Source organism: Opisthocomus hoazin, chromosome 5 (assembly GCF_030867145.1).
Source record: "Opisthocomus hoazin isolate bOpiHoa1 chromosome 5, bOpiHoa1.hap1, whole genome shotgun sequence".
Classification (NCBI taxonomy): domain Eukaryota; kingdom Metazoa; phylum Chordata; class Aves; order Opisthocomiformes; family Opisthocomidae; genus Opisthocomus; species Opisthocomus hoazin.
In genome coordinates this window covers 79,169,751-79,197,639 of record NC_134418.1, presented here as the reverse complement: position 1 = coordinate 79,197,639, position 27,889 = coordinate 79,169,751, and the positions used below count along the sequence as shown (strand labels likewise).

The 27,889-nt window shown below is 40.7% G+C and overlaps 1 protein-coding gene across 7 annotated transcripts in view; it reads left to right on the top strand.

The window, feature by feature from the left end:
• SORBS2 (sorbin and SH3 domain containing 2) overlaps positions 1-27,889 on the top strand; it is a 246,472-nt gene that overhangs the window by 54,169 nt on the left and 164,414 nt on the right. For 2 of the 7 annotated variants that reach the window (XM_075421861.1, XM_075421859.1), the window contains exon 1: positions 18,290-18,494. The exons of 3 other annotated variants lie outside the window; for them this stretch is intronic. The gene's annotated coding sequence lies outside the window, so the exon portion shown is untranslated. Of the gene's footprint in view, positions 1-18,289; positions 18,495-18,768; positions 18,830-27,889 lie in introns of those variants that run through there. 2 more of the 7 variants (XM_075421860.1, XM_075421862.1) reach the window with 2 other exon arrangements.

Genomic DNA, 27,889 nt, shown 5'->3' with positions numbered 1-27,889 from the left:
CTCCCTGAAATGAGGTGGTGATTCCTTATGCAGCAAGCAAGTGATGAAAAATACAAATCCAAACTCACTCACTGATTTAAAGTGATTAAATTAATCTGGCTTTGTGATGTTTCAGTCCATGTCATTGTTGCTTTGTTAATACATTGATCGAGGCTTTTCAGGTAGCCTAATGTATTCATACACTACAGAATGCAATGGCATTCTTCTGTTACAACAGGCTTAGTATGGAATTGTTATACAGATTAAATACTCTCCTTATTTACAGTTGTTCTTGAGCTATGGGTGTTGTGAGGGAGCGAATTTTCTTCTGCACCTTAAATCAATTGATGTATTTAACTGCAGTAATACCTAGGTCAAAACCCCTGCTTTAAACTGCACCTCTTGTTATATGCTATTGAGAAAAAGGGTAAATGCTTGCACTGGCTAAGGGCAGTGTTTTTGCACAGATAGGTTGATACTTCACCTGTAGGATGTTTTCTGTGATCGTGCAAATCTGTTTGACCATAACTGTAGCTTTCAATCTCATTGTGACATAAGACCTAGGATTTTAAAAAACAAATGTAGCGGTAAAATGTGGTGGAAGTGATCCAGAATAAAAATGAAACCTTGTAATATTACTTTTACAGGTATTTTTCATAACTGCTGCTTGTAGAACATTACCATTATGATTTCTGGGTACCCAGTGAATGCTTTTCATTGTATTAATGATTCAGGTTTTTTTTTTAAATGGAACTGGAAGTGTTTGAAGTGTGTGTGTAATGATATTTAAGAGAATTAAATTATCCGTTTGGAAAAAGGCAAACTTATTTCTAAGTATGTTTTAGGATTGCATCAGCTTTCAGTTATGCCACAGCTTTTTATAGCATGACTAGTGCTAATGATCTCATTCTCTTAACCTGATGATAATAATAATGGAATCTCTTGATTAACTTGAATGGCAGCTCATAATTGATATGGTGGTTAAAATTAACAGCAGTGCAAGAAGTTGCCAGCCTGTGCTTTGTCTTACCTTATACAACCAAATAACTAGAATAGGATGATAATCTGATTTTTAAAAAAAATCGTTGGGGAGTGTCATAATAAGACTGTGTACAACTTCTTTACGAAAAAATCTGCACTTTTTACTTTTCGGAACACTTAAAAATAAGTGAGACAGATTCAATACAGACAATGAACAAAAATACCACCAGTATTTTGACTTATCTCCGCAGACCATATATAGTGCAGGCAAGACAAGCGCTACTGCTTTGAAGGACAGCAGAACTCCCCTGAGGGAAAAGACTAGGCAAATTTATTTATAAAAAGGAGTTTTAGAATTGGTACACTGAGATCTGGATAACCCCTTTAGAGCAGGTAAATGGCTTTAGAAATTTTAGAAGTACCATCTCTTTGGCTGACTACTGCTAACTTAGCTTAAGTTGACATAGATGGGAAAGGTTAGCGTGCTGGTACCAGCTCTTCAGTTTGACTGCTACTCTGAAGTCTGTCCTGTCCTGTTTTGTGCGCTGCCCCAATCAAAAAAAAAAAAGCAACAGGCAAGACTTGTCAAAATGGTAAGACATCTGGTTATATTTCTGTATTTGCTGCAAGCTTTGAGATTCTAAAAACGTAAGTGTGAGAATGTAACTTTATAGACAGTTAATTAGGATGGAACCAAATTCTTGTTAAAACAGATGAGGCACTATAAGAAGATTTTGTTATAGCTAAGCTTCTTTTTAAAGTGCTTTTCTGCCCTTGAATTTACTTTTGACCATCAATTCATGATAGGAAGATGCCATTAAGGAGAGTAGACATTCTTCAATAGCTTCTGACAACTGGCAGAAGGGATCTTAACTGTGTGATCAGTTTGTCAGCTATAGGCTGAGCATCTTTATAGTGATATGTGAATAAGCATGAAATTATGAAAGGCAAATATGATGGTACCATTTTACAGGAACTGGAAGACTTACAGGTGAGTGTAAAAGGAGACCCTGTTTTCTCTTGCTGAAATGGTGCTGAGAGGAATTTCATGAGAGTCAAACAATAAACATCACTTAACACTATTCTGAACTGTGTGATACTTGAAGGTACTAAAATTAGTGCAAGGCTTTTGTAGATATTCTGAATAGGTCCTTTTGAGTTTAGCACATCAGACTGACTTCTCGTCATACAGTTTGCTGCACACTGATCTAGCTACTTACCCAGTTAGGGCTCCTACCTACCACTTAACCAAATGTTAGTGCTAATTCTGGCATCTCCTGTAGGTGGGAGCCCTAGCAGTAGGAGAGGCTCGGTTGTTTTTCTGTTCTCTTCTAAAGTATGCTCTTAGCAAGCCAGTCTTTCAACAGACTATATATAAATTAAGCTGATGAGTCTCAGAAATGTACATATCACTTTGTTTACAGACCTTCAATGAATGTGAAATCATTGACAAAGTGTGAAATTGTAACTTTTCATCTAAAAAAATGGGAGTCTGCTCATTCGTTTGGAATGTACAGTATGTGATTATGTAACTTGCTGAACAGGTGACATCACTGATGACCAATCAAATAAACTGCACTTCTGACTACGATTTCTGTTTGTAGTATTCCAAATAGCAAAGGTGAGACTGTATGTTTGGCTTAGTGTTTTTATGGCAGTATTATTAACATAAATTGTGGTTTTGAATACTTCCAATTCTGGCAGCAAAAGTGCTATAAAGTTTTGAAATGAAGTTCTGACTGCAGAAGAATTCAAGAGGGAAAGGTAGGAAAATCTTCAAAGAAATAACTGTTCACTAGAGTCCGAGTGCTTGAGAGCAGTGTCAGCTTTTAGCTCAGCTGATGTAATGGCCACACGTTCCTCAGCATGTGGCGAGGAATGAACGGGTGCTTCTCATAAACAGCTAGTGTTCTAAAAGAACATCAGTGTGGGGCAAGTGACAGTAAGTGATAAGAAAATAAATTATTCAGTAAAGCTAACTCTTCAAAGCTGGGAATTTTACTTGACAGACTTTGGTTTCCTTAAATTCCTTCTGTTTATCACTAAATTTCATGTTGCTTTTATTTAAGCTTCCAGACACCAGAGCTTTCCATTTGTTCAAGGACCACAGTAACAGATTTGGAGTTCCTTACGATGAAGGCGTATACATTCTCACTTAAACTTTATGCCCTCATTGTAGAATGCTTGTTGGAGTCCTTAAGCCAAGGAACTAGCTCTGAATATTTTTCAGCTCTCACTGGAAGGGTTAAAAGAGCATCTAGATGCTGTGTTTCTGCAAGTTTTTGACTCTCAGCAGTGTTCTCAAAGTGTATGTACATTACTGCAGTGTATATCTTCAAGTTCTCAAAGCAGATGCTTATAGGCAGGCTTCGTCACTGGGGTCCTGCTGGTGGAACCTAGGGCACAATCCTGCTACTGGTAGAATATGAAAGAGTAGAGGCGGAATGGCTGTATTCACACTCCATACATTTTGTGCTGGCTCTGATGCTAGCTGTTCCTATTCAGGAAATAAGGTGCAAAGAGCTCATGTTTGGAAATACAGTGATTTCCTTTGCCTTCTTATGAGTGCATCTGAGACAAGAAGCTTTAGCTCTTTCCAACAGAATTTATCTTCAACTTAATCTAGTTGTTTGGTACACGATCTTTCTCCTATCATTTACCTGTCCTATGTGTTAGGATATGGCTAATCCATAGACAGCAACCCATTTTGATGTGGCCTTATCCAGAACAATTTAGATACTTCAGGGCAGTAGTGAAAGAGCCCTGGTAACTGTAGTGCAATGGTCTAGAGGGTCCTCTGGCAAAATGCTTGCAGCTGCCTCAAAGACAGTCTACTCTCTCTTAAGCTTAGGGTTTCAATTACTTCACAAGAGAGAAGTGCAAATTCTCAGCATTTTGAAAATTATCCTGCATCAGCATGGAACGCCAGACAGAGTTTTATCTGGAGCCTGGGAATACGCCTATACCCACCTCGTATTCCCTTGGAAGGTGTTAACTGTTCAGAATCAGAGTAACTGCTCTGTTCAGAATTGTTATCAGTAATTCAATTGTAGCTGCTAATTGCAATTTAAAGTTTTTATCATGAACTATGAAAGTTCACACAACTATTCTAGCTGAACAGAAGTTGCACTTACAGTACTTTTGAAACACAAATCCTGATGCCTTATGAAAACATCTATAATGCAGAATGTCTTGACCTTTATTTTAATACATACATCAGATATGATGTCAGTGTAACTTCTGTCTGTATTACTTCACCTATTTCTGCTACCAGCTCTCATTAATAAAGGTATATAAAGTGTAAAACAAAATATAAAAACTGGAGAAGAATCCTGAAAATCATGGCTGCTTGTACATCACTTAAATTTTTTTTCACATGTCATTTTATAGCAAAACATGGAGGTTCATCTGTTCATTTACTAACTGTAGCTACTTCTTTCGAAAATAAATAAATGTCTATGAAGTAGTACAAGGGTTTGTTTAAAATTTAGCTATGAATGTTGTGCTGAGGTTTCTTGGCACTTTGAAAATTAATTTTATTATAGTTCAGGAGATCAAATGACTAGAACTCAAGGGATTTAATGAAAAGTTTTTGGAAAACAAAAAGAAACAAAACCAAAAAAAGCCAAAACCACACCTGTCATTATTTAGCAAGGTACCCTTTAAACCTTTGCTGCTTTCAATTTTTATTTCGGTAGGAAGACTTATATAAATTAAGGACCTGATGGCAGGGTACAGCTTTGGAATGATTTCCCCCCCCCCCAAATTTAGAACTTCTGCCTAAATTCTAAATCAGAAAGAGGGAAATTTTCAGCTTTATACAGTGAACTCCCTCCCACAGGCTCTTGGAAAACGCTTTTCTCATAGGGAAAAAAATCACTGCCATACTATCACTTTTAAGATTGTTCTCTATGCTGTGAATCACTTGCTGCTTGTAAAAGTGATAGAGTATTCAGAGTTTCTCTATTTAGAAAAATACGTCACTGGGAAGAGGAGGAAGAGATAAGTCATCAAGCTTTCTGATAACTCAATAAATAGTTAAAAGCGAGGAAAATAATTTGGAATTTTCTTCCAGACTAGAATGTAATGAGATTTCTCCTATCTGTTGCATACTTACTTTAGTCATGTTGAATATGAAGTCAGGTTTATTGACTGTACGTCAGAGTTTTCAGGTTGGAAGTTAAAATGCAGAGAGCTGCCATTGGAAGAAGTGATGGTTTTGGAGGCAAGCAACTGGGACTATTGATTAAGTCCTTGGCCAGGATGCTGACTAAAAGAGGTAATAGTGTAAGTTATGTAGCTCTCTGTGCAGACTGATGGAGGGACCTGAGGCTGGCACTGGGATGATGTCAAATCGCAGGGATTATCTGGGGAGCAGAACAGGACAAGGGGCAACAGGCACAAACTGAAGCAGAGGAAGTTCCGTCTGAACATGAGGAAGAACTTCTTCACTCTGAGGGTGATGGAGCCCTGGAACAGGTTGCCCAGGGAGGCTGTGGAGTCTCCTTCTCTGGAGATATTCAAATCCCACCTGGACAAGTTCCTGTGCAGCCTGATGTAGGTGACCCTGCTTTGGCAGGGGGCTTGGACTAGATGACCCACAGAGGTCCCTTCCAACTCTGACCATTCTGTGATTTTGCGTGAAATGATGAAAGATGCAGGAAGCTGAGATTTGTCATTGTGGCAGTTTTGATCGATAAGATGATTTGGGTAAAATTGCTTCTCTCTGCTTGCTTACTTGCCTCAAGTGTCAGTATTTGTCTTTGAAGTGCTTCTCCATTTTTTAATTTTTATTTTTCTGCTTCAGGTGTTTTGAAGTTACTGAAAATTTCTAGCTCTAGAAATCTTGAGCTGTATTAATACTAGCTAGCTAGCTAAAAAATAGGCTGAATGTATGTTAAAATTGAGTCCCACACACCGATAGCTAGTCTGAAAATTGTATTTGAAGGTAAAAGCGTGTTGTAGATAGATCGTATATCTTCACACTAGTGAAATCCTTATGTTAGTTTGGTACATTGAGTACAAAGTTTACCCTGGCTCTGGTGAATCCCATACTTAACAGCTGGCTTTGCAATTTAAGAAATATTATAGAAACCTTGTACCTTCATCCTGCTTATCATCTCTTGCCGTAAAACTTAAAGTCAAGCTTTTCTGCTCATTTTTGGCACTGAGACATCTCTTTTTCCGTGTTCCTGAATGAAAGAGAAGCCATTTGGAAAGGATATCAAGATTTTCATTTTCCCTTTCCTGTTTTGTGACCCTCTGTGAAGAGGAGGAGTAATAACTCCCTGCTTGTTCAGATACATTCAATAGCAACCAGGTAACTCATCGCCAGTTTTATATTTTTCGGGGTAAAATTACAGCCTGTCATGAAACAGTAGTGTATGCTGTGCCGCTGTCCTATCCTCTGAACCAGAAAGATTTGTTAATCTTTCTGCCTTTTAACCTTTAACGTTGTTACACTGGAGTTAGTTACTCTACTTCATAAGCAGGAGCGTGCTATAGCTTACAATAAGCAATGAAAATACTGTACCCAAAGGTGGTCAGTTATAAATTAATAGTAGCATAGGGTTTTTTCAGGTTGCTTGTTGCAGTTATTGAGATTTGCACTTGTGGAGTGATTCACAACTATCTTTGAGTCTCTGCTAAGGAGGACCAAGAAAAGATGCAGTGTTTTCTTTCAGGAGTATCATTTTGCAAACCGATGCTTACTAAAAAATGGGAGCCAGAGTTCAATGCACTTTCTGAAGCTTGAACAGCACAGTTATGCAGTGTACTTAAGCAAGAAAGGAAGAGAAGCTAACAACCATTATGCACCAGGACTACTAGTATGCATAATCATTTTTCTCCCTGTTTTGCTAGCCTAAAGTCTTACTAATGAAAACGGTTTTCATTATCTGGAAGGCCCAAGCCTTTGATTTTTCCCTAGCAAAACGCATTTTTAGAGACATGACCCTAAATCGTTTGAGGAAACCAGAAATTTTCCCCAGAACTGCTGCTCTAGAGTGAAACTTTTGTGGTATTACTTAAAGAATTTCAGAGAATGGAAATGCTCAGATGGCTGTTACAATCCCCTGGACACACCGCTCCGCAGCATCAAGGGCGGCGGTGTCAGGGCTCCCCCATCACAGTCTCTGTGTTGTTTGAATACTGGATGCGTGTCCAGGCAAAAGCTGGAGCTGATAGCATTTAAACTGGCTGCTGCAGAACTGCCTAGCAGAACTGCAAATTCACCCTTTATGCTCCGAAACAAAACTAAGTCTACACAGAATATTCCTGCAGTACCTTAATAATTGACAGGAAAACCGCTAAAAAACTTGTTTTGCAGTCATTATAATGTGTACGCCCAAAATTACCTAAAGAGAAATCCCACTTATTTATTATACTGCTTAATTTAAGGATTTTGTTAGAAAAAGCTAACTTGCTAAGTAAGGGTACATGAGCATAGAGATTTCTTCCATTCTTATAGGTCTGAGATTAAAATTGAAGCCAAAGCTATTTGGAATTGAGTTGCCTCATCCCTGTAAATTCCACATTCTGGAAAGCCAGTGAGTGGTTCTCAGGGATGGAATGTTCATTTCACTTAAGGCCCAGCAAACCTCTCAAGGGACATACCAAATAACAAACAATTTTTTTTGTTGGAACACTGAGTAACCTTGTAACAAATCGGTTATCAAACAAGATGTATCAGATCTCAGTTTGGGTTTTTCAGCAACAATAATGATCGTAATATGGTATGACAGTTTTCATCTTTTAAAGGGGTGTTTCCTGAGACTCTGACTGCAAATTCTCAAATATTTGAGATACTATAATTTTTAAAACTACACAATCTCTTCTCTGTTTTTCAGATATTTTGACACAGCTCTCTGTCTTATACTTTCTATATGCAGTTTTTGCTCAAAATGAGGTTTATTGTATAAAAAAAATCTAAAATACATGTCACGTAGAAACTGAAAACTTCCTGAAGGAGTTCAAAACTGAGTTGGAATTTTTTGATGTAGGTGCTCTTTTTAAGAGAGAAGATCGTACTACCAAGTCACCTCTCAGGTACTGAAACAGTAATTGTTTTTGAAGTTTTTTTCAGTGTTGCAGATATCTAGTGTTATGCTATCTAGTGTCTTATAATTTACCTATTTTAAAAAGACATCTGCTGTGCTGTGTTGCTGAATGTTGCCAAGTTTGATTGCTAGCCAAGGCCTGTTTGTCCTTTACTCACTGACGGTTTCGTGACTGTACTCCAGAGATGTGACAGATAATCAGCTGCCTCGTGCAGTTGGTAAAAGGTAACCCTGACCTTTCCTACAAATAATTAGTGTCAATTATACTCCCCACCTACATCCTTTTCTTCACCGTGGGGGAAAAAAAACCAACATCTTGCTTTTCCTTATTTTGTTCTGGTGACTTAAGTAAAATGAGCAGCCTGGTGCCAGAATTTTCTGCATAATTCGAGTACTGAATTATATCAGTGGGGAAACTACTGTAGATTTTGGTTTTTAGGTATTCTACCTCTTGCATGAATGTTAGGGTACTGATTTACAAAAAAGAAAAGGTACTTGAAGGAAATTGCAGATGAGGAACAAATCAACCGAAGTGGTCTTGGGTAGATGACTTTCCCTGTTGATTATTGGCACAACACTTGAAAATTACTATTACACAAAACCAAGTATTTGAAAATAGTATACTGAACCTATTTCACTTCATAGACATTAACTGGGTAGCTCTGGAGATCCCAAGAGTGTTGTTAACACCCTTCTGAAACTTAGCTTCAGACTGATCTTTCCATGACGTTTCCTTTTCACGATAAGCAAGAAAGTCTTTGTGAGCCTATTCTTGAAAAAGTCCATTGCAAAGGGTAGAAGTCTGGCACTTCTGATTCTAAATTCCTTTGGCCACCTCCCTTGCTGTGTGCGAGGATGAAACTGCATGCACACAGCTGTACTAAGTGGCTAAAGAACTTGAAATTGGGTTTTGCCTCCCAGATGACTTTTACGTGGTTGAAAATGCTGAAGTTGTACTATGCATCAGATATAGCCTGATCTACAGTTCATAACATTTTTCTGCCTTTAGTGCAAAGCCATTTATTGAGTCCGAGCAGCACTTAAATTATAGGATTATGTTGTTTCATTTCTTAGAAATGGTGATAAATGGGAGGATTGTGTACAGGGGTTTAGTTTTTCAGGGGGAGGGGTGCAACTGAGTGTTAAAACAGTTGGGGTCATATGCCTGTCACTATTTACTGTGAAAGAGACCCATTAAGGCCTTGATCCAGCAGATTTATAGTTGCATCTTCTCTGTACTGACCATTTTTACAATGCTAAATATTATTTCTAGAACAGATATTGTCTTCCTTTGCCTTCCCTAAGCTCAGTAAGTATAAGTTATCTTTTATCTGTATTTTCTTTATGGAAAGTCCAATTATATCAACTCTCTCAGCTGCAAAGACAACGAAGTTATTAGAAGGTAAGCATTGCAAACCAGGTAGATCATCTGATTCAGCTTAGTGCAATGCGTGCTGCTTCTTGCCTGCTGTGTCCTGTCTTTCCTTGGGGTCACACAGGTCATTTATTCTGACCAAAGAGGGAGATCACACTGGACATAGCCTTCAACAGTGAGTGGCGAGTGCATAAGGCACAACTCCATCAGCTGGTGGTGTGCTGTTCGCCTTGGGCTTAGCCCACTAAAGAGTTGGGAGACAGGCTGTCAAGTACCAGGGGTGTTTTACTGTGCTGTTTTTAGTGTTCACTCGTATTTTGTTAGTAGGGTAGTTTCACTGGATCTTCATTCTTTAACAGGTGATACTTCTTGTGATAAACTGTGTAAGTTCATCAATACAGACATCGGGCCATCATCTGGCGGACAGTATCTGCTTTTAATCTGTATGTGGTGCTGTCCTTTAGAATCCCTCTCCCTGTTTTTCCCTGCTTTGAAGTATTTTAGTTACTATGGAAACAACATCAGTGTTATGAGCTTCTAAATCGTGAACACATTTGAGTCGTCTTGTTTTCTTTCCTCTTGTGTGTGAATACAGTTGTTCTTTTCCTCCCACGCTACCCTTCATCTGCAGCTTGTTTCAGAAAGTGGTGCTGAGCAAACTCGTCACTGCTACCTCCTTGAAGTTAAATTCTAGGAGGTTGTAGTATCCGAGCATTCTCATATTGCCTTTTGTGTTAATGCTGATCTGAGTCTGATTCTGTCTGGAGAAATCAAAGGTCTAAGTTTTTGTGCCAGAGATCACCTATGGAGATTGTGTGGTCCAGCCTCCCTGCTCACGCATGGCCACCTAGAGCCTCTTGTCCAGGACTGTGTCCAGAAGGATTTTGAATATCTCCTGTGACAGAGACTCCACAGCCCCTCTGGGCAACCTGTGGCGGTGCTCAGTCACCCTCACATTAAATAAATGCTTTCTGACGTTCAGACGGACTCTCCTATGTTGCAGTTTTGTCTCTGGTCCTGTCACTGGGCACCACTGGAAGTAACCTGGCTCAGTTTTCTTCACACCCTTCCTTCAGCGTATGTGTACACATCAATGAGATTTCCACTGCAGCCCCCCCTCCCCCCCCAGCTATTTCTAGGCTGAACAGTCCCAGCTCTCTCAGCCTTTCCTCGCAGGAGATATGTTCCAGAGCCTTAATCATCTTTGTGCGCCTTCGCGGGACTCTCTGGTATGTCACTGCCTCTCTTGTACAGAGGAGCCCAGGACTGGACGCAGTGCTGCAGGGGTGGCCCCACCAGCGCTGCACGGAGGGGAAGGAGCCCCTTCCTCGACCTGCTGGCAGCACTCTTGCCGCAGCCCAGGACCCTGTTAGCTCGCTTTGCTGCGAGCTTACATTGCTAGCTAGTACAGGTGAAGATTGATGTTGCTATCAAGTTGTTGCTGTTTGAACGTTTCAGCTTTCCCCTCTTTAGTGCTAAATCTACTTTAAGGTTGTATGATAAGTAATTTCCTTAAATGTAAGTGGGGTGCTTGATGGAAAAAGTGGCAGCAGACTTTTTAAAATAATCCTGTTTCATAATTTTATACGTACTGCTTTAACACTGTTTAGGACAAAAATTGAGGACAGAGCAGAAAATCACTGAAGGAAAAAAAGGAAGTGAACATTAAGTTTAAGGAGCCCAATCATGGTTCGAGCTACAAGGCAACTGGAATCTAGATGTCTTGTCAGAACAAGTTCATTTACTTCCTAGGATAAAGGGTGTATTTGGCAGGTGAAGTGCTAAAGTTCCTGTTGTGTTATGCTACACTCTAAAGAAAATGAAAAAGTTACCAAAGAAGTACAAGCTGTTAACCTGTAAGCAGAGGTAGATGCTGCTGCTATTTGTTTAAGCATTCTAGAATGCTTTGGCATTGTTTCACTTCCTAGCACAAAAGAAGAAATGACCTCTTCATGAAAAGAATGCTGTGGATAAGCTGGTTGGTACCTTATCAACTTTGCTATTGTAGTTATGCCAGCCAGACATGTTAGTGTGACTTACACATACTCTGCTGTGGTATTTATGCTCTGTCAGAGGTGTTCTGAGATTGATTTGTGACCTCATCTGGCATAGAGAGGTGCTGCCAAGGTCTCAGAATTGATAAAATGTAAGCCCACTTTACAAGGAGTTTATTTAAAACTTCCTGGCTTCAAAGAACTCTGGAAAATACGATGGCTTACTAGCTTTATCATATCTATTTGCTACTGATGCTCTTGACCATCTGCTCTTCCCAAATCTTGCTGCTTTTAACAACCGATGATCCCAAATATCATAGCTGATAGCATTTCTTGCAGATGCTTTTGAGCTTGGGTTTTGGATAGCTATTTTTCCAGTAGGACTGCGCAGAAGAGCAAAACTGTGCAAGCAAGTTGTGTCTGTTCTAATCCATAAGGAAGGGCACACTTTTAAACGTACTCTGGTTAGCTCTGAGGAGTGTCAGAGGCAGATATGACCAGCCCAACAAGCTTTCTATCACTTAATAAGCCAATCTAATCAGGCAAGAACAATTTTTTTGAGTCAAGAGCCACAAGTATGGTTGTGTGTCTAGGGAAGTGTTCTCTATTTTTAGGCAGCTGGTTATCTGACTCTCAGCATCACACAGTGCTGAAAGTATGGGATGGGGGAGCTGGAAAGAGATCACTTGGGGTGGATTTTGTTACTTAATTTCTGTTTTGTTTTTCCTATGCCAGATTGAACAAAATCGAACTGGTCAAAGAGGCATATGAAGAAACGGACATAGTTTGTTGGGTGGTAGTGCATGGGGTAGAATAATATAAAAACATGCAGGTGGCTGAAAAAGATTGAAGCTTCAGGGAAAAAGGACTATAGATACGGACAAATGGATCTTCATAAAAAACCTCACACCCTAATTACTAGCAATGACTCAGCTATTCCTGTATATTTCAAGCTGCACGGAAATAACACGATTTGAATTGATTCTTGTTGGTCTGGGCCTCTGCTCCAGCCAGGCCTGAAGCAGGATTGATGAGGAGCTCCAGGTGGGTTGTGAAAGCCTTTTGCAAAGCATTTGTGAGAAAAATTGTAGGCAACACTTGAAAATCCATGCTGCTGCTCCGCTTTCCCACCAGTGAACTCCTCTTCCTATCAATTTTTTTTCCATTTCTCACAGCCAATATTCTATAAATATAGTGATTAGAAGTTAAGAATTGTTTCTCAAACGGGAGAAGAAGAATGCATGTCCCAATTACTACAGTATGAAAGAGTAGTTTATAAATGTAGTGGTAATAAGGTGCAAAAAAATGATATGAAACAAGCTTTTGAAATGAAGGGACAGTAGTAAGAAGTTGCCACATTGGGATGCCTGGGCCTGAGCCTTTCCGGCAGCTGCGCTCAAGGAGCTGCGCATCCGAAGCAATGATTTAAGGAAGAAGAGGGACCGTGAGTTCAGGCCTCTGTGCATTTTGACAGAGTGTTACTGCTCAAACTGACATTTGATGTTCACAGGAACTCAGGCTTGTAGGGATCTCCAGTTCAGAATGGAGACAAAACTTGATTTTTGGCAGGTGCTGGAAGGTAGGTGGCATGGGGTGTTCTTCAGAACTTAAATCAACTCAACCTGAATTCCTGCTTAGGTCTATGAATTAATGTAGCTGCTTAATGGGACTGTCAGTACATGACACAATCACGACTGGAAAACTTTCAAGTACAAATCGACCAGATAAACTATTAATTGTCTTGGCAATGTTCTTGGCATACTCTGAAAGCATAGTGCATTTCAGTAGCAGTTTCTCGGGTTTTTCTGTTTCACTTACAGTTGATGTCTTTGTGATATTTCAAGAATTGGGAGGGTAACCTTTAAGACACTTACTCATCTGTGTGTTAGTTTTGTTTTGGAGTTTTGCTGTTTTCTGTTAAAACTGGACATTTAAGCATTCATTTTTGGGAGAATCTTGTACATTATGTCTTCATGAGCTCAGGTTCACCTTTTTCTCTGAAATACTGTCCTAAAGACCTGCAAAACAGAACACTCATTCATACTTTAGTTCACATGTCTGCTCAATATATCATAAAATTTGAGATATTTCTTGGGATAAGTGACAACAAAGTATATAGGTACTGTAATACATGAAATGTTAATAAATCCAATTGGTAACCAAGCAAATAAAAAAGAAAAATAAAGAGTCTCTGTTTCAGGCTCATTTTCATCTTTACTTAAAATTCAGCTAAAGTTAATCTAAAACTGAATGTACAAACAGCTAAAAAGCAGATTAATATAATTTTAGTAATATTTCATATTTAAGATTAGGCAGCAATACCTTCATTATTGCATTTTTTACTATATCATATCAGAAAGTAAAATGCTGAATATGGGATGGGAAACTGTGCGGAAATTGCTCCAGGACTTCAGCAGCATTTTTAACGCTGCTGTAAGACATGAGGGATCTAGTCTTATTAGGTTAAGACACTTTCATCTCTAATTACAAAAGAGCTGCAGGGTTTCCTTTTAAATTTTTAAATATTTGCTTTTTTGCTTTTAGGAAAATCAGAGTTACTTTTCTCATCTTTTCTACCCCGTTTTGTGGCTGTACTACTGGCGATGAGTAGAATGTCTCAAAGGGCAGTGGTGAAAAAAGGACAGACTTCCTGTGATAAAACTTTCCTAAATACACCTTAGAAAACGTTTCTAAAATGCTTTTGCGATTGTTCTACTTAAAAGCAGTCTTAAATACTTAAGACTTAAATACTTAAATCAACCCATTACTTTATACAGTCTAGACAGAATTCTCTGTCAGCGTCTTTGCCAAGTATCTGACTGAATCCACAGTGCAGAAAATTGATCAGAGTTGTTACTGGTGAGAACCTGAAAATACAAGGCCAATGGCTGGACTGGTACTCCGTGTTCAGTAGCTGGAGGAGCTACAAACAAGTTTGACCCTGGATAAGATTAACTCTTTATGTTTGAATTCCAGTTCACTCTTCTACAGGTTGTGTCTCAGGTAGTTAGCGATAGTGAGGTCTTGCAAATGGGACATCGGGGGGGGGGTCAGGCTTGTGATCACCTGGAACTTTGGAAAAATGATGTTAACTAGACTATACTTCGGCATAGTAACCTACAAATATGCATTCTGTTTACATACTGCTTTGCATTTAAGCAGGTTGACCAACCAATATCAAAAGAACATTTCAGTCTTTAAATTGGAGACCATCTGGTGGTTTTTATTGATAGGTGATGCTTTCTTTATGATTAGAACAGTCCAATTTCCCTTCATAATAGAGCCTTTTTCATTTAGATATACCATCAAGTGATTACAGAAATTGAACAAGAATCAGAAAGATCTGTAATTGTTAATAATGTTCAGGATGGCTGAACAGAAGGTGTTTTCCTATTTGGATAGTCAGATATATCTAGGAACAATTACAACGCAATACAGGGAGTAAAATGCTGATTTGAATATAGTAATTGCTTCTTAGCTTGGATTTGGTCTTTTGACATTTCCTGTCCATGGGTGCCAGTATCTTTTAATATTTGTTATAGTTCACGCTTTTAAAACAGTTTCAGAATATAAATTTATTTTTGCGAAACAATGAATTTTAATGAAAGGTGTGGAAATAACAGTTCTTGAGTCGATTCAAGAAGTCATAAGAATGAAATGTTCCTTTAATGGAGGTGTAAGTTTTATATTCTGTGGAGCTGGTTTGAGACAGCTGGGAACTAGTTTGTGAAGGAAAATAGCAGGAACGGCTAAATTACAGTGGTAAATTATATGTTCATACAGTACCTACAGATAAGCTGAGAACAACGCTTGTTATTTCTGTCTCAAAACCAAAGACTGTTAGCAATGTTCTGGTGAATGATCGGTGAGTGCTAGTTTTCTTTCAGCTCTGCTGGCTTTTGATGTGAGCGGCTGTCCTCCAGGTACTACAGTGAGGTCAGGAAGCTCGTTTGAATTAACGTGGGAGTAGGATTTCAGCAAAGGTACCAAATGATGTGTTCTATTTTCAGATCTGTTCTAAGACAGCAGGCAAGTGGTTATCTTTAAGCACTGAAATACCCATTGTAGGGTCAGTCTGACTCTGCCTTGCGCTTAGATTTTTATATAAGGAGAGTATGCTGGCAGCCACCATTTCAGCTGTCGGATTCTGGACGGTTCCTAGACACGCTGACATACCAATGTAGCTGAGCCCTGGGGGCTTGTCGGAGGGTATGCAGTCTCTGGCAGCTGCCCTGTGGGTCCAGTTCCCATCCTCCATGTCGTGAGTTCAGTAGGTTTTGCCAGGAGAAGTTTTATGGCTGCACAGAGCATGCAGCAGAGCCTGTGTCTAGGACTTCTGTGGAGCCTTTAGGTAATGTCAGACAGGTTCGGTTCTCACACTTTGCGCTTTAATTGTTTGCTGAATTGGAAGCGTAATCTGCACTTGGATTAAGCCTCGTCCGCCTGAGCGCTGACGTCACTGCGGAGAAGGAAAGGTTTCATGTGCATGTATACAGCTAAGTCCCGTGTGCACACTGCAGGCAAGAGCTCCGTCAGTCTTAACTGGATGGCAGTGTGCCTACTTTACAAACATAGATCCTTTTTTCAGAGATCCTACTTTACAAACATAGGTTGAATTATGAAGCTGTAGTCTTCAGATTTTCTTTATTTAAAAAAACCACAAAATCTTCAAGAACATTTTTATGAAAATACTGTGCTTCCACTGCCTGTTAAGATACCTGTTATATATAGATACATAGATATGGACAAACATCTGAACACCTTTCCAAGCTCTAACCTATTGTTTAAAAACTCATAACCTCTACTTTTTCAAAAGCTGAGGTTTTAGCCTGCCTGTAGTGAGTAACTATAGTAGGTTAGTGCGTTAAAGTGATAGAAAACCTGCTTGTGTCTTCACTTACTGAAAAAGATTTTTCTTTTTTGTAGAATCAGTGACTGTACTGATACATGAAGAAGCAAGGGACGGGATGTGCAATCTGTTTCGTGTTGCTTATTAACAAAAAAGTTAGTGAACTAATCATAGTGAAACGGTATTCTTGTAATGCAGACTGGTTTTGTTTTAACACTTACTTTGTGTGTAAATAATTAGTTCAGCAGTTTAATGTTTTCCAGCCAAAAGCTTCAGAATCAGGTTGCCAAGTCAGCAGACATAATGTTTTGATCAGAAAGCTCTGTTGGACAATAATCATGGCACAGAAAGTTTGGGTAATGGGAGCTGGAGGTACTTCTGCCTGGTGCTAGCACAGATTCTTAGCCCCAGTCACAGTTTGAGGGATGTGGACATCCTCGGTCTTGCTAAAGAAGACTGAGAGAGGAAGAAACAAGACCCAATTCATGTGACTATTGGAGCACCTGTTTAAATGTACCAAAATGTTTGTTAGAAATCTAACCAGAATTCACCTACTTGTTTCCTGGTGAGCCTTCCCAGGCCACTTTCCTTGTGCGATACTCGCGTTCAGAGACACCAGCGCTTACACAAGGGAAGCAGGGTGAAGATGCTGAGGAAAGAACTGTGTAAAATCCACCGCAGCAGAGCGTGGTTCTCTGCCTGGGGCTCCACTGGGACACCGCTGCCCTTGGACCCCAGGGACAGAAACTCCGCCTGGAGTGGTGGAGCAGCAGAGCTTTGTCCGCAAGCTGTCCTCAGAGGTGGAAAACCTGCTGTAGCTCTGGAAAAGCACAGCAAGTGAGGCCCCATCTGGAGTACTGTGTCCGGTTCTGGGCCTGGGCTCCCCAGTTCAAGAAAGATGAGGAACTACTGGAGAGAGTCCAGCGGAGGGCTACGAGGATGATGAGGGGACTGGAGCATCTCTCCTGTGAGGAAAGGCTGAGGGAGCTGGGCTTGTTCAGCCTGGAGAAGAGAAGGCTCAGAGGGGACCTTATAAATGCTTATAAATATCTGCAGGGTGGGTGTCAGGAGGACGGGGACAGACTCTTTTCAGTGGTGCCCAGCGACAGGACAAGGGGCAACGGGCACAAACTGAAGCAGAGGAAGTTCCGTCTGAACATGAGGAAGAACTTCTTCCCTCTGAGGGTGACGGAGCCCTGGAACAGGCTGCCCAGGGAGGTTGTGGAGTCTCCTTCTCTGGAGATATTCCAGACCCACCTGGACAAGGTCCTGTGCAGCCTGCTGTAGGTGACCCTGCTTCGGCAGGGGGGTTGGACTGGGTAACCCACAGAGGTCCCTTCCAACCCTGAACATTCTGTGATTCTGTGATCTGCTATACGCGCAAAGCCAGTCCTTGCTGATGGCTCAGAAGGGACAGAAAAATCTTCCTCAAACCCATACTCCTAATTTTTCTGTGTGAAATGCGGTGTGCCCAGTTAGATGTTTGACGTTTCTAAAAGATTTTTCAGAGAACTTTAGGTCGGAGAGTGCTGCGTGTGCTTTCTAGCTTTTATTCCTGACTCCTCGGGCAGTTGAAGTATTAGATAATGACAGCTCTGGAAGAGCGGGGATTTTTGAGCAGTTTTGCATTGTTCGCAAATGTCTCCTTTTCTTCCTACTCTTAATTGAAATGGAGAATTGCGTTATTCTGAGTAGGAGAACTGCTTTGTGTGGTGATTTACACGGTCTTTGACACCCATCTCACGAACAGCCCCCTTTAACCCGCCCGGACCCCGAAAGGTGTGTGTGAACACCGGCGGTAGCTGCGGTGACGCCGGGGCCCGCTGCTGGCGGTCGAGCGGGGTCCGGGCTGCGCAGCTGGAGAGCCGGCGGGCCGGGGCACGGTGGTGACCCCCGGTCCGAGGCACGGCGGGTCGCTGGCCCCGGGCCGGTGGTTTTCGTGCTGGGACCGAGCCCCTCAGGGGAGCGCCTGGCCGCACGCGCCGGCCCGGCGAGGCGCAGCCTCCGGCAGCGCGCGCCGCTCCCGCCCCGCCGCGCTCGGGGCAGCCCCGCGGGGGGCGGCGGGGCCGGGCGGGCGGCCCGTTGGCTGTTGCCATGGCTCCGCAAAGCCGGGGGAGCCCCGCCAGCCGGGCGCGGCGGCGCGGAGGGGACCAGCCATTTTGCTGACGGGAAACAATGTGACACGCTGCGCCGTGCTGCTGCACCGGGGGAACGAGCGAAAGCCTCGTCGGGGGAAGCGGGAGGAGCGGGGCGCATCGGTGAGGAATCGCCGCGGCGTCGCGGGCTCGCGGGCTGCCATTTTGGGCGAGCTGGCGGCCGCCGTCGCTGCTGGCCGGGTGGAGGCGGCGGAACGCGGGGTGATAACGCTGGGTGTCTGCTGTCAGGCGGCGGAGCGGCGTTGTGCCTGCCGAAGGCAAGGTTGCTCTGCAGCGTTACCTCAGCAGCTCGCCGGGTGGGAGCGGGCGCTGGCGGGCGGGCAGGTGCGCGGCCCGGGGCGGGGCGGGGCCGGGCGGGGGCCGCTTGCTGCGGGGGCTCGGCAGCCCCGGCCGCGGAACCCTGCCCGAACGGGAGCTGCTCGGCTTGTGCGGGAGAGGTACGCCTTTGCGCGGGCTCTGTCGGGTGGCCGAGGTGAAACCGAGCGAGGCTTCGTGCCAGAAATCAGCTGCTTGCGGGATCTTTGCGCTCGGAGGGCGGCTTTGGTCAGTGGCTCGTTCGGAGCGGTCGCGGAATTGATCGGGCGGATGGCGTTTCGCTTAGACATTTCAGTGTGCTGTTCCATGTGGTTGCTGACACAGGATGGTGTTTCCAGTAGCTGATAAAATTTTATAGTTCTGTTTTCTGCTAAAAGGCTTTTTTTATTTTTCACTGTGCTTTTTACCATCAGGCTAGCATGGGTTATAAAACATTATCGAACTTATGAGCATATTTGAAAAGCCTGAAATCATCGAGGTGATCGTTAGTGGAATTCACTCATTGTGTTCAGCCTCAACGTAACTAGATTTAAATTGCCCAACTGCTGGTGTGCAGTATGTAGGTCATAATAAAAAGCAGCTTTTTCACCGGCTTTCAATGGACTGCATGCCCCAGTGCTGCGGTCGGTTAGTTGGTGGTACTTCTGCTGTTAAGAGTAGTGGTGTTGCAGCCAGCTCACACCTCCTTTTTAAAGATCTCGCACATACCGTGCGAGACGGAGCACAACACGCCCATTGTGTCCCTCCGTGTGGCGTTCAGTAAAAGGAAGGAAACCAGCACTCAGCACGGAGCACGAGCACATTAACAGCACGAGACGGTTAAACTTTTATTGAACGGTCTCAGTGATTCTGAGATAGGCTAGAGAACGTAGCGAAAATAAAAACACCAGGACAAATGTCAGGGAGTAATTGAAATGGGAGACGTCTTCCGAGAGGGACTTTGTGTCAATGCTGTAGATTTTCAGTGTGAAATGAATTGTTCTGAATAGTCTACTTTACAGATTAAAATCACAGTTAGACCTAGGTCAATAAAACCACAATCCCTCAGTAACAGATAACGTTTGTATTAAAAGTAGTTTCTTAATTAGCTAATACTGAAACGCGTTAAATTATTCTGACAACTAAACCATACATTCTGATTCACCTTGCATCTATACAAAATGAAATGATATTTCAGTCTTAACTCTTATTTAAAAAATTAGGTGTATTTAAATCACACTGAGAATGAGCCATTTGTTTGGACAGTTGAATGGGCATGAAATCAAGAATTTGAGGTCTGGTATCTTTATAGTTAAATTAGTAACCAGCGCTCTGTAATTGGGAGCCAAATTCCAGTGTGTTATTTCTGTATATATGTCCTGCAAAGGTATTTGGACAAGCATGTTCAGCAGCTATCCCCCAAATGAGACACTGCATTTGGAAGCAGCAATATATTAAATGGATTGTTACTATGCATTTTCTCCATTAGAAAAGCTCCATCTTACTTGAATCATTCCAGGATTTTGTTGTTCGGTGAATGCACACCCCAGCTTCTGTTTCTGTACCTCTGTGTAGGGGTCACACAGTAAGTTCTTTAGAGAACTGCTTTCATTTGTGTTCTATAAAGTGGAATGCACAGTTACAGCATAGTACTGCATGAATATTTATGACTGAGTCTGTAATTATGATGAAAATGATAAACAAGCAGAGCTGGCATTTCCTTTAAGGTGTTTGTAAGCCTCTAACAAAGAGATAGAGAGCTTTTGTTGTAACAATAAGGAATATGGATATGGCAGTATGGAAAAAGTGAAGGATTTTGCAGTTCAAGCTGGACATAATTTCAGTATGAAGAATTTATAGGGTAAGAAGACTAGTGAAGACTAGCTATGACTAATCACCGAGCAGCGTGCACCCATTGGGTGCTGGTAGATGCATCTTATGAGTCTCTATTGTTTAAAGCAATATTCTGTACTCTCCATTCTGCTATTCTCCCTTTGTCTTTTTTCTCATATCAATTCCAGCTTCCCTCTGTTTCCTTACTGCCTCTTTGACAACATCTGATCCCCTCAAAGCTATTTGTAAATCAAATTGGTGACTGTCAGTAATGGCCATGGAGGTGCTGCAATAGAATATGTTGTGGAGGAAGAATTTAAATGAGTTAGAGGTAAGAAACAGCAACTAAGTAAAGAATGTATCCAGTATGAACTAATTCCAAAAGATGTAAGGTATATAGGCATAGAATTGGGTCACTGATGTAGGAATCAAATAGGCATGGAGGGAGAGGAACATTTTTCAGCTCATGGTAAACTGAAGTGTACTTGTAAACAGAAGATTTAAAAGAAGACCTTGACAATAATATGACACAGGACAAATTGGGTATTTCTGCGTTGGTAAAGATGACATCAATTTCCGGTTGAAGTCTAGAAGTTTTTCAGCTTTCTGTGAAGGCACGGTTTCTGTCCAAGAGATGACTATGACTATACATGATTTGAAAGTGTATAGGTTATGCAAACTCAGTCTCTCTCTTGGTCAGCAGTGACGTGAATAACATCAGCTGTCATGCTTTAACATTACAGTCACTTCAAACATTTTTTTAGACAGATGACCTTCGAAGGTGACTCTGGGCCCGTGTGTTGTGCTCACAAACAGGATACCAACAAAGCAAAAGCAGGCAGATGAATCCTAGAACGCGGTGGCACAGTAGCAGGTGCAAATAGTAAGAGAAAGGAGAGAACAGGATGACCAAAGAAGGTAGAATCAAGCGGTGTGACAGTTTTTGGTATGTTGTTTGTTTAAAATAATCAGCTTTGAGCAAACAGTGATAAGCATCAAACAGTCATGTGGTCTGCGGAGCACAGTAACCTTATGAGGAAGCTAGTGTGGGAACATGTTATCTACCCTCAGCCTGTGGACTGTTCTCTGCAGACTTACATATATGTCCAACGTGTGAGTAACAATACAGATGGCACGTGCCCAGGGAACACATATATCAAATTAGGGTACACAGTAGAATATTACACTGTGCAATGGCCAAATGTCACTTCTAGATCGAAAGGATCAGGTATTGAATACAATACACAAATAATGAAGTTGCATCTGGAGCAGGCAAACTGCATCAGATGTGACCTTGGAACAATATTTCTGCTCCAGGGATGCTGTCTGCACAAACATGGAAATGAAAGTTGACAATTCCTGCTTGTTTGTAAACTAGAATTTTACAAATGTACACTTTGGTATTGTGTCCTGCTACCCTGACATCGATCCTTTCCTATGTCACTGTTTCAGTATTGCATTAAGCGTGTTACTGATTGCCAGTTTGTGTTTTCTTCCTTCATTAGTGGATGCGGTGTATAGCTTCCTATTTGAGAGGTGACTGTACCATAGATACGCTGTCTGTGTTCACATTTCTTCAAATAGTGTGGCGTCTTTTCATGAAAGTGTTTTAACAAAAGTTGACCTTTCTGAAATTATGAAGCTTCTTAATGTTTGAGGACTAAAAGAAAAGCTAAAAAGACTTTCAAAGGCACCGATATAGTGGAAAACCTCATGTATGGGAGGGAGAAGGGAGAGAAGTAAATACTTATGAGGACAGCATGTGTCTTTGAGTAAAGACATGCTGGGTGACCACATTCTAGATCTACTCCTGCTTTCAGCTTTTTTGAAGCATGAAATGTATTTTTCTGTTCAGATGTATTGTTCCATAACAGTGATACATCATAGCTAATGCTGCTGTAAAGCAGGAAATTCTGAAGACTGAGCCTTTTCTTCTGTTGTTTCTAACTTCTTTCCCTAAATAGATTTTTTTTTTTTTTCATCTTTCTGTAATGAATAAAGATAGTGTTCTGATTCATCCACCCTTAAAAACCTCACCAGCCACCATCAGGGGGTTGAATAGCACAGATGTGGTTCTGTATTCTTAAGTAACCTGAGTAACATAGTATGCTTTTTTTAAGAGTTGGTGCTGAAGATCCCAGTCCTCAAAGGATGGGGGAATAAATATGATGGAAGGAGAAGCAACCCTTCTTTCTCTAATATTTGCTATGATCGAACTATTCAGTAAAGTCTTTCATTAGCCTTTTCAAAAAATAGCTGTTAAATAATGCTGAGGCATAGAATAATGAAAGCTTTACTTATTGTTAGGGCACTTGTCTTGCATTTAATGTACAAGTATTAAAGCAGTGTACGACTGAACTGTTTGATGTGTAACTAAAGCTATCCTTAGTTTAGCAGCAGTTGCTGATTAGCTATATTTGTCCACAGGTGTGGTGTTTTTACTCTTGTGCTTCTTCAGGACCCAAGAGAAAAGGAAAGGATGCATAAGAAAACCCAAGGGAAATGGAATCAGTAACTGCAGTCCTCATAAATGAAAATCAAATTCGTCAAGGCTTATGAAAGCAGTAAAGTGCATTGATTTCTAAAGGTTACATTTGTTTGTAGAAGGGTCTTTGTGTTTTTTCAAACAGTTTTAAAACAAATAGGTCTGGTTCCTTACTGATTTTTTTTTTTTTTTTAGCAGCATCATTAGGTGAGGCCCCAGTTCAACTGCAGCAAGGCTGAAAGGTCGTCGTAACGCTTCTGGAGAGGCTTGGGGTTGGATGGGGTAGCCCATGATGAGAAGGGATAGGGACTGTGTCAAGAGCAGCCACAGAGTGTTCTTTTCAGTGCGTTGCCATGTTGTCTGAGGACTCATTAACTGTAGCCTGAATGTAAAGCTTCATCACCATAGTGTACCTTGAGTGTTACCGTGTTTAATAAAGCCACATATTTCTCGGTGGGATAGGCACAACTGTGCAAAGCCACAGAAAGCAGTGTGCCAAGAAGGCACAGATACTACTAAAACTTCACGTCAGTAGTAAGCGATGAAGGTGCAGAAGGTGCAACGAGGTTTCCTGTGTCAACAGGATATAAATGTTTGTACCTGAGGTAAGAATCTGAAAGTCCAATTAGCTAATTACAGAGATCTGGGAGGTGTTCTTGATGAAATACAGTGATCTGTCACTGGATTTAGCAATAAGGAATACCAATAAAAGAATGGAGGTATGGATTTTTGAAATGTAAATTGTAGAAGAGATGTTAGGACTTGAGTTTATCACATACAGGACAGTTAGAATGAGTTATGACAGCAGAGTGGTCAGATTTGTAGTTTTACTATGATTAATTAGAGGAAGTGCAAAAGCATTGTAGACTATAACACAAAACCTGTAAAAGTGCAAATTTCAGTTCGTAACAGGATTAAGACTGCTTTTGGTCTTTTGATTAGAATAAAATACAAATATAAACAAAACATCTCATGGGTGTTTCCAGCTAACCTCATAAACTGCTTTGAATATGACTAGAACAAGGATATCCATTAGGACTGACTTCCTAAAAGCTAGTACATTGCTGAAGTTGAGTTTTAGCAAATGAGGGGGGGGTTACTGTCCATAATTCAGTTGTCTGGATCAGTTATGATGTCTGAAAAAAACACATGAACTAGAAATTACGCATTGCTAGAGAAGTCTTTATGTCTATGAGCAGTATTTGCACTATTTAAAGTGACCATAAGGGAAAAGTAGTGATTCAGGGCAACAGAACAAAGTGTGGGGTAGACAGTTAAATTGGGTGCTTGAATGTTATCTGTCCTTGTTCATTTTCTCTTAATATCAAAAAATCAGACACAATTATAAAACCAAAAATATTTCTTTTTTTTGTAAGCATAAACATAATCTGAAATCAAGATATTGTCTTTTTGCAGCTGCTTGAAAACTTGGTGCCGACATTTGTAAGGTACTAAATGCTTGTTTCTCACTGAATTTCATGTTCATTGGAGAACCTCAAATTCTATATTCTGTTACACTGGTAATTAGAGTTTTTGTAGTTCTGTGAACTAGGATAAATAAGGATGAATAAATAATTGGCATGAGGTGAATACTAGTTGGTGAGAGTGACAAAGAATTGTATTTTAGGAAGGCTGTTTTGTAGATCTCTAGCACAGAATGTGAAGCAGCCAGTATGGGCAATTGTGAGGGGTGGGTTAATGGATTAGGTGGCCCCAGCTTTGGCTTGGTATTTCAGTTGCTGTTTTTAAACATCATAAGATATCTATGTAAGTTTTGAATTTCAAAAAGACTGTACCTTTTGAGGCAGTCCTAAACTGTAGTAATTTGCCTAGATGAAGTGTATAATAAATAATTCCCTTTTGAACATAGAGGTCATGCTACCGACTGCTGTGTGGTTTGTGCTTTACACTTCTTGAAACCTTAAGCAGCTGTTGTCTGATTTAGGTATGAACCCTGTATTTTTTACTACTAGTAGTAAGGATTTTAGAGATGAGCAAGCAGTAGCAAATCAAAGGGATGCCAGTGGAGAACACTCAGTATGTATCATTTAAGTTGTATATTGATCATGCACATCACACTGCTCCTTCTAGCCAATTATGCATTTTATACATTTTAATAAGCAAATTCTGACAGAAGCCAGCACAATTTTTATTTTGTTTAATTTCTAGTGAATATTTAATGAATGTGGAACTCTAAGCAGTGGCATTCTCCCAGATAATCAAATTCATGGTGATTGCACTGTTTTTCTTTTGGAGAAATCTGTATTTGTTAGGAAGCTTGAGGAAATAATAATTTCAGTGTGACTGATGCAATCGAAGGGTTTACTCTGAATAAGTAAAATACAAAAGAGGCTAATCAAATGAAGTGCTACTGTATGAGAGCTAAGTAAGACGCTGACAGGTTTGACAGTAGAATAAAGACCAAACCAAAGACTTTGTTTTGACATACATGCAGATAATCAGGCAAATTCAAGTCTTTTGAAAGACCTCTTCTATAAGGGTCACTTTACTGATACGGATCATGTAATCTGAGCCTTGCAGATTATCATTCTACTTTTAAACAAGTGCACGAGAGAGGTTTTTAATTCCTTATTTGCATAGCTGTAGATCTACACGTTCACATGCTTCTGACAGTGGCTTTTGATTCACAGGTGACTGATTAATGGTCTTGAGCAAAGGCCAGATTCAGGACAGACTTTATTGTCAGGACTGCAAACTCTGTAGAAATTGTTTGGAAGTCTGCACCTATTCTAGTTAACACATAGCACAGTGAAGCGTTAGGAGGATGCCTTCCAGCTTGAGGCAACAGTTTTCTTATGAGCAAGACAAAAATAATTGCAGAGATATTATGCTAAATTAATCCAGGTGTGTGAGTTTGTTTACTTTTTGTAATATTTAGTGGTGTAATCATCTTAAATACATTTTGCTAAAGTGTAAATAAGTCACTACTTGGCTAAAAACACAAATGAGAAAAAACATATCAGTATGACTAAGAGAGAGCTACAGAAGGTACAACAGCAAATAGGTGTTACAGTACAAGAGCAAATAGGTGTTATGCTATTTCTGTGTAGATGCATTCCATTTTCAGTTCTGGCATTCACTCTCTGTGTCGCTAGCCAGCAGAAGAGAAAGGGCAGATTAATGATTTCCTAATGAATGGATAAAAAGACTGTCATCTGAGTTGCTATTTGAAGGGAAGCTCTTGATTTTAAGTAATTGTTTCTGTCAATATTAGATCATCACCATGTGAAGAAAGGATTGGGGTCAAGTTCTCTTTGTAGTAGGTGTTGAATGTAAAAGATGGGCCACACTTGAGTGCACAGGTAAGCTGAAGAGCACGTTTATTAACGGATGGCTTTGACCACTACTTGACCATGATACCCGTGGTTTCCAGATTTCCTGTTGCGGAAATGAAGATTTAAAAGGGATTTGAGGAACAAGCGAATAGTAGCTCTGTAGATAAATTTGGGAAGCGTTCTTATGGTAAAAGGCTACTCTGTCTTACGAAACTTACGTGGGAAAATCTGAGCAGATATTGTCCAAAATTGTGATGAGAGTTTTTGGGAGTTGCAAAAGGAGACAAGAAGATAATTATGAAAGAGCTTGAAAGGGAAGAGGAGAAAGATATAACTGTGGCATTGAGAAGACAAGGAGCCAGCTGTATGTGCCCACTGTTCTGAGGCTTGGACAGGTATGATGGCTTCAAAGGAAAAAAAAAAACCAAAACACTAGACTGGTCTCATGGGGTGCATCTTACATAGATCAGAAAGCATTACCTAAAAATATGCAGGCTCAGATACTGTAGTTAAATTGTGTGATGATGGAGGCCCAAACAATAGCATTCCTGATGGGGAACATTAAAAAAAAAAAAAAATCCGATTTCAAAAATGCCATGGAGAAATCAGGCCTCTTGGGAAAAGCTACAACACACTGCTTAGGAGAGCGAAGGGGAAGCAGGTGTGAGGAAAAATGAGCCAGGTCCTTGAGGAATTCACATGGTTGAGTATCCAAGGTCTCTTGCAGTCTTTAAAAAAAAAAAAAAAAGTAATTGTATTTGCATTCTAGTCTAATTTCTAACCTATACACAGTGTGTCAGGACTTCCCACAGATGTTTTTCTAATTGTGTTTACTGTTCATATGTACACATGGATTCCTTTCTGTGGTTTTATTCTTTATGTTCAGTTTTGTTCTTGGGCGACCCACATGGTGAAGTTTTTGTTGTTTTTGAGTATTTTGTATGAAGCATTAGAAGGTTGACCCATGTTTTCAAATAGATATGTGAATATCGATTATGGGAACAGGGTTCTCTCTAGCTGTCCTCCACCAGCAATGGAGTAACGCGGAGGCCACTTCACGAAAGAAGTTGCTGTGGTTCTCAGTTTAGCTGGCCGCTGTAGAAGAGGGATCTTGATTCTCTGGTTCTGAAATCAGTACCCCAAAACAACTATGAAACCAGCTATTTACACTCTGAGCTGTCTGCTCCTTCTGCTCTGTATCTCTGCGGACAATCCTCCATTCTTATTCCTGTCCATTGGTTTTGTACCGAGTTATTTTAACTGGGGCAAATGGTTAGAATGTTAGTGGGAGATCTTGTGTGTTTTGCTTTTCAGACCTGTGTATTAGGACTGCAAATTCTTTATTGAAGGTGTCCAGTGCACATACCTGGTTTTCAAATTATCAGCTGAGCTGGAAGTTTGAAGGTGGCATGAGTTCAGACATGGCTTAAAAGAATAATTATGTAGCAAGCTTTCTTGTGTGTAGTCCTCTCGGAAATCTGTGTAACTCTGCTGTCATCTTTAGTATTGTGTAAATTTTAGTTAGACTTCTATGGACTTTATCTTCCAACATGTTTAGGAACAGTTTCTCTTTACATTCATTAAAAGTG